Raw genomic sequence first — 8,255 nt, 5'->3', positions numbered from 1 at the left:
AAATAGCTGCAGCAATTTTGAGAAAGAAAAAAATGTAGGAGGGATCACCATACCTGATATCAAACTGTATTACAAGGCCACTGTAATCAAAACAGCCTGGTGCTGGTGGAAGAACAGACACATAGACCACTGGAGCAGATTAGAGAGCCCAGAAATAAACCCAACTCTCTGTAGTCAATTAGTATTTGACAAGCAGGCGGAAGCATAAAATGGAGTAAAAAATAGCCTCCTCACAAATGGTCCTGGGAGATCTGGACAGCTACATGCAAAAAAATGAATTTCAACCACCAACTTACACCATACACAAAAATAAATTCAAGGTCGATGAAAGACTTAAATATATGTTGCAATACCATAAAAGTCCTAAAGGAGAGCACAGGCAGGACAATCTCTATGCAGCAATATTTTCACTGATATGTCCCCTAGCGCAAGGGACATACAAGAAAGAATAAACAAATGGGACCTCATCAAAATAAAAAGCTTCTGCACAGGTAAAGAAAACATCATTAAAGTGAAACCATAATCAACTGTATGGGAAAACACATTTGCCAATAATACCTCAGACGAGGGTTTGGTCTCCAAAATATATAAAGAACTTACATGTCTCCACTCCAGGAAGACAAACAACACAATTAAAAAATGGGCAAAGGACTTGAAAGGACATCAAGGTTTTAATACAAAGAACAAAATTTATTTTCACTGGTATAGATTCATATTACAGTATGTGATTATTGATAGCATTCTTTCATTTATTTTTTGTACAGAAGTTGGTCTCTCTCTATATAACCTTGTAAGGCTTCAATAACTAAAATATAAAACAAAACCAACAAACAAACACCCCCCTATAGCCCCCCCCCAAAAGCCGCAACCTATTAGTTTGCAGTTTATTTTAAATTCTGAAAGACACTACAAGCTCTACACTTATAGTTGTGCCGCCCATACACAACCACATGGTCAAGAATCTAGTAAAAGAGCCCCTTTCAAGGAAGCACTGCAACAGTAGAATTATGCAATATGGATGTCTCTTACTGTAAGAAAAAATTATACATGGCACATTTTCATTCATATTTTGGAATGCAAAAATTTACAAACATACTTAACCAATTAAATAATAGTAAAAAAATTGAATGTATTTGTTAAGTATCTTAAAACCACTACATAGAACAATGGCAACTTTTACTCACAGATTATTTACATTATAATACTCAGAGTGCTGCAAAACTCAAAACAGAAACAGTATACTTGAAATTTTTCCATGGTAAAGACCTAGCAACATGACTGTCTAATGCTGTTTTATCTCAGCTGCTTCTGAAACATTCCTTTTAGTCCGTGTTTTTATGCAGTTTGTAATAGTTTTTCTCATAAATATCTTTTATTAAAAGAACCCATATGAGCATATTTTCCAAGGTGTTTCAGTCCAGTGTAGTAGATGTGTACCAGACAGGGCTACCTAGAACTAGAGCATTCTGGTTGCAAATAAAAAAAAAAACACTTCACTTTTCTATTTAAGAGTTTGTGGACTTTTAGACAAATAGCATTCAAGCATTTTCACAGAACTTCTGATTGGCTGTATTTTCAATTTATTCGAATACTGGCTTATTGTGTTTATGTTTTCTTTTTTTGGTAACAATTTTATCTTACCTGTGCCACATAAAGAAGATATTTGGCATGGAAGGCATTCTTTGTTTTTTCATTGTTAGAGGTTTTTTTCCAATGCCTAAACACAGTGCCAAAGGAAAGTCTCCACTATTTTCAGGCCATAATAACTAGTGTTAAAGTAGAACAGGGTATTCAGAAGAGCTACTGAGAGTGTGAGCCTAGCTGTTTTATCCTCCCGAGATAATCTTCTTCGACTTAAGGAGAAAATTGACCCATCTGGTTGGTATGCTTGGTTGCCAGCTTTGGAGGATTTTATTCAATTCTCGCTCAAATGTCTGGTATTGTGGATTGATAAATATTTTGTGCTTTTGATTGCTACCACACAAGTACTTCTGTATGCCAAGGCAAATATAGTAGATACAGTCTGGTGTATAACTCTCTCCATTGGACTGGTGGTTCTCATTGATGAAATGAGTTAGCCTATAGATAAGCTCAGATGTGGTGTGAGACAGCAGATCCTCTTCTTACTTTACTGATTTAGGAGATTTTAGCTCATCTAATACCAGAAAATCTTCGTCAAGTTGCCTAGTTTTGACCCAGTGTTTCCACGCATCTACACCATATTCATATTTGAACGGAAAGATGTGTTAGGAATTGTCAGAACTACCATCATGAGACTGATACCATGGTACAGCTTTTCTCTTGGCTCCCTTTTTTTAAATTGAGGTCTAGGCTATTTCTCATATTCTTCTCCAAAAACAAGTGGTAAAAAAATGACGATACTGTTGAATTCAGCTGTCAGTTCCTGCTAATTTTCTGCCTGCTGGATCTATTTCTCACTGAGGGGTATTGAAGTCTCTATAATAGTGGATTCATCCATTTCTTATAGTTGACCAGTTTTCCCCTCATATATTTTAATGCTCTGTTGGTAGGCAACTATGTGTGAAGGTTTGTATGTCTTCTTGGAGGGCTGATTTATCCTAATATAATTACTCATTCCATTTTATCTGTGATAACTTTTCCTGCTCCAAAGTCTGCTGTGTCAGAAATTAATAGCTAGTCCTGATTTATTTCAATAGTGGTAACATGGTACATCTTTCTCCATCCATTTACATTTAGTCTATATATACCTTCATATTTAAAGTGAATTTCTTATAGGAAACATAGATTTGTATCTTTTTTTTTTTTGGCCCACTGGACCATCTTTGTATTTTACTTGGTACATTTAGACCGTATGTTCAAAATTACATAGTTGGATTAATATCTACTATATATGTATTACTTTCAACTGTTGCCTATGTTCTTTGTCCCTGTGTTTGCCTTCCACCCTTCTCTTGTATTTTGCATTTTTAATTCAGCATTTTTAATTATTTCATTTTCTCTCCTTACTTACATATGTTATACTTTTTTTCTTACTTTTTAAAAGTTATTCTCCTAGAGTTTGAAATATCCTTTTACAATCTTTGCAATACATTTAAAATCCAAGTCCACTTTCAAATAACACTGTACAACTTCATGGGCAGTGCCAGTATCTTATAATAACAAAATAATACTAATTCCTTCTTCCTGTCCCGTATGTCATTGCTCCCTCACTTTTCATTTGTACATCTGCAGACATTAAGTGTATGTATGTACATAGTCATATACAATTTAATTCATTGTTGCAATTATTATTTTAACAAATTGTTAATTGAAGTATTTTTGTTGCTTTTGTTTCATCTTCACTTATTTCTTTGTATCTTTGTGTCAGGTGTTTCTTTTTCTTTTTTATGTAGATCCATGTTTTAGGTGTGTATAACTTCCTACTCTGGACTTCTTTTTAACACTTCATACAAGTTAGGCCTACTGACCACAGATTCACTCAGTTTTACTTGCTGAGGTCATCTTTACTTCTCTTGTTTTGAAGGAAAATTTCACAGGGTACAGAATTCTAGATTGGTGCTTTTTTTCTCTCTCTCAACACTTTAAATTCTGTTTTATTTTTCCTGGTGGATATTACTAAAGGTTGATCTGTTCAGGGACAGGAATGGAGAGATATGTAGAAGGAGGGAGGTTTGGAGTGGTGGGGGCTAAATGCAGAAACTGTACTTGAACAACAATAAAATAATTTTAAAATAAAAAAATCATCATCAATTTTTAAAATGACTTTGGCTTTTACTCTGTGTGGATCAGGGAGTCAGTGGAAGCTTCACAAGAGACACTGTCAGGCTCACTCAGGCCTCTTTCTTGTAGACGAGGGCAGTGGCAAGGACGAGGACAGGGAGATGGAGATGCATCGGGTTTTAGAACTGTTGTGGTAGCAGTGAAGGTGATGAGACACGGTTGGATTCTAAATATAATTCGAAGACAGAATCAAGAATTGTAGACAGATAAAATGTGTGGTCTGAGAGGAAGTAGTTAGGAATTAATCCAAAGTTTTTGGCCTGAGCAAAAGATTTAGCTAAGCCAGGGATTTAGCTGAGAGTGCAAGTCCGGGACCATGACAGCAGTTAGATTAGTTACTTCAATTAATGTGTGTGTGTGTGTGTGTGTAACATAATATATAACATACATATATTTTTATGACCGATATGCAGCCTAATAAATACATTCTGCAAAAATTCATTATTTTTTCTTTTGGGAATGTTTTCTTTGTCTCTCTGTCCATATGATAATATGGTTTTTTTGGACAATATTATTTTATGATCTTCAAATGGTTTTTATATTTTGTGTTTTGGCCCTCTGTTACTTTTTCCTTCTTTCGGTATCAATATATTTTATCCAGAACAGTAACATTTATATTTTGTTTATGTTGAAATGGAATTACTCCTTCATTGTAAAACACAAAGACATGACCTTTCTTATTTTATACCATTAATGAATCTACTGAATTTTTACCAGTTTAACCCCATTTACCCCATCATCATCTTTTTCTTCCATCACAATTCTTAGCAAAACGAATATTTTTTGTCTGCCACTCATCCATACATTCTAATACTGTCTTTTAGTATCCCATGTTCTCCTTGGTTCCAGGAGAATAATATTAAACTGGAAGTAAGTTGATTAATTTTACTGTGTGAAGGCAATTGCTTTAAACATAGGATTAACTACAGCCTCATGCTCCTTTTTCTTAGTCAATAAATACAGATTCGCTAACCATATGAGACATGAAATATTTAGGTAGCATTTATAACTTACATAGTTTGGCATTGCTAAGTAAAACATTTTCATATATACCCTGTGGCATTTTTAAAACCACTTCCCCAATACACTCGTTCATTTTGATTCTGCTCTTTTCACTTCAACTTTTCTCCAGCGCGCAGAGCTGGTGCTTGACTTGGCCTTCTCAGGGCGCCTTTCCTCGTATCAATTTCCATCTCCCTCACAGAGGCAGCAATGCAATTACAAGGTATGAAAATATTATTGTGCAGCCTCCACTATTTCTCAAAGGGCCACGTTTCACAACACATATCCCCTCTTTAATATCCATTTTACCTCTACCGTCTCTTCCTAAAATGTTCTTCTCTTTTTCTAATCACTTCCAACAGACTGCACATTCATTCTCCAGACTAGGGGAGTATTACACAAATAATCTCTCTACGGAAATCCTAACCTAAAAGTCAATCCTATTGGGGACTGGGAATTATTTCAATTGGCTATCTGAATAAAATTATTCCTCAGGTGATTCGAAAGTTTAATCTTATGGTTTCAAGCACACAGTCTGAATGTCTGACAGTTTTAAGTAGAAATGGGAATAAAGCTATTTTCTTGGATCAGATCAGCCTCACATTAACCATGCCAACTTTCATTAATATATGTTCTCAAAGTTTTGCTATCTAAGCTGTTTCATTGTTTTTATTTCCGTTTTTAGACAATATTCATTAAACAGGTGGGAATTTGAAATATAAAGTCTATGCAAATTTAAAGGTGTCTCAGGAGAATAAGACTACAACATTATAAAAATGTCCCCAAACTAGGTCCTTTAGTATTATATACATACTTAAACAACTTTATAGATTTTTAATAAAACTTTTGATGAACCCTAATTTTAATGAAAATCTTATATTACTATTATTGAAAATAAAGGTAGGAGACCTTACTCATTATTTGAAAGAAATTATGAACAGGTGCTTTATTACATAATTTTATTAAGTGTTTAATCAATGAATTATTAAAACAGTATAGTTTGTAATGCCACCTAGTGGATATCTGAGTGAAAAATGCCCCTTGAGTATAACAGATGTATAATATAAAACATATGCAAAAAGAATGTTAATCTACTCTTCCTGTATGTTAACACTGCTCCCCCCTCACATCTCTCTTTCTATATATACACATATATATACATATATATACACTCAGTATTTTACCTTGAGATATAAAGCATTAAACATTTAAAGGCATTAAGATTGAAAAAAAAAAGGGAGTATGTATGTCTGAGAAATTTAAGTTTTCTATAGGTGTAGAATATTTTAATCAAATCTCAGAGACTATAGATCAAATCTTGGCACACTTAGTTATAAATAAAATATATGTGAAGATGATTAAAATAACTAAATAGCAAAATATATAAAACTGTAGGTAGTATATAGGTAGCAGCGAGTAACAAGCGGCCGCAGGGGAAATAAAGCAGGACGCCCACCATTACAATCTGACAAAGAACTTAAACAAAAACAAGAGGCTGGAAAAAAAGGCAATACAAGTCTCATTGATTAACCTAGAGTCCTGAGCCTGGTCCAATAAGATTGCCAGTGTTCACAAGCAAAATTATGATAGCAGGAGAGGAGCCCTTGAAATTCTGTGTGTACCGTCTCCACTGGCTGGGAAAGACAGCCTTTGTGACTGTGCATTAATCCCACCGTTTGGCGAAGGGGAGGAGGACAGAGAACCTAGAAGCCAACTGAAGTGTACAACCTCTGAACCCAAATAGTCATTGCCCTCTGATTAGCTGAGTGCCACTTGTAGACTCAGCTCAAGTGTACAGAATAAACTTAGTAACAAAATGATAACCTTATTTCCTCTATTTCAGAAATTTGCTCTCATTTCCACCAAATGTGTTTGTCTTTTGCTTGAATTCTTCTCTTGTGAATGAGGCAAGAACCAAGGAACAATTGTAAATATATATACACACTATATCTAATCTCATGTCAATATATAATATAATAATATAAGCATGAAGTCATTACTAATTAAACCTTTAATTTTTAACTCCATATAAAATTGCTTGAATAAGTACAATATAAACCTGTGATTTGTAAATCCAATAGTGCATGATAATTCTTCTGATTACAATTCTTTGAAGATAAGGCCCAAGAATGTCTATTTCTGCAAACCTACACAAGTTATTATGATACACAATAATGACTATAAATGCTGTTTTAAATTTTTATCTAGACCAATACTAGTGTTTGGACTGCCTAAAATGGGACAAATGAAATCTAATACAGAATATTGTCTTAAAATGGCTTTTTAAATTTGTTTTCAGGTATATGAATGCAGTAATATTCACTAGCCCCACTCCTCTGTATGTTTTAAATACTGGCATACCCTATGACTCCGTCTTTCCCCCTCTCCTCTCTTTATAATTTCCCAGGATCGCATTTCTCACTTAAAGGGTTTCAAATACCATACATATGTTGTTATCTTCAAAATTTATGGAACAAATTCATACCTTTGTCTTGACTCCCAAATCTGTATACACTTGCCTCCTCAATATCTCTATAAATTTACACCAATTTCCGAGTGTTCAAAGTTAGTCATATTAATTCATCTGTAGCTCTCAAGTAAATTCATCAAAAGTTTTACCTTCTCTAATTTAGATAATGTAAAGAGAATACCTCAAGATTATCAAAAAAAGACAAATTTAATTCTTTCATTTATTAACTTCTCACAACTTAACTTCTTAAAGCTTCTGAGTCTTAAATTATACTTATTTATCTTAAACCTACTTTATTCTTTCTCTCTACACAATGACTACTTTAGCTCAGGCTTCCTCATTTTTTTCCTCTAATCTTTGACTCAGTTTTGTTTCCCTCCAGTCCATCTCTTCCCTTCCCTCTATATAGGGATACCAAAGTGATCACTGGAATCTTTAATACCTCTTAAATGGATTTTAAAATAAAGTTTTACATTTTGCCAGCAGTATTTCTCAGAAGTACTTCAATGATCAGAATGCTCTAGAACCACCAATAGGTAGGATTGTGAATAAATAGCTTCTAGGATTTAATCCTAAATGAGGGAGTGCAGGACATGCTTTAAGGGACCACACCCACTGCAGGACAAATAGATGATGAAACACACATTTTTCTGAGGCATTGCTGGTCCCAGATCTAGAAACCCAATCAAAAATTGCTGGGAGTATTAGTGACTGTTAAGTATACAGTCACTGATGTTGGGTTAGTGAGATCTGGGTAAGTTTCTGAGACTAATATTCACGTATTGAGACAAGAAATCAGAGGAGAGCCAAAATGCTCCCACATCACATATTTTGCTTGGTGCTTAGTTGAAAAAGATATGAATCCTCGTTGGACACAAATTATGCTAGTTTAGTCTCACAGTGTTCTCCCAAATTAAGACATGGCAATTACCTCACAATAAATCACCCAACACAAAATTTCTTATGTGTTAAAATAAAATCAAAAAATTTTAAAATAATCTTTAGGACATGAATTATTGAA

Source organism: Desmodus rotundus, chromosome 3 (assembly GCF_022682495.2).
Source record: "Desmodus rotundus isolate HL8 chromosome 3, HLdesRot8A.1, whole genome shotgun sequence".
Classification (NCBI taxonomy): Eukaryota; Metazoa; Chordata; class Mammalia; order Chiroptera; family Phyllostomidae; genus Desmodus; species Desmodus rotundus.
The sequence above is the reverse complement of the archived record's forward strand: the minus strand, read 5'-3'. Positions refer to the sequence as shown.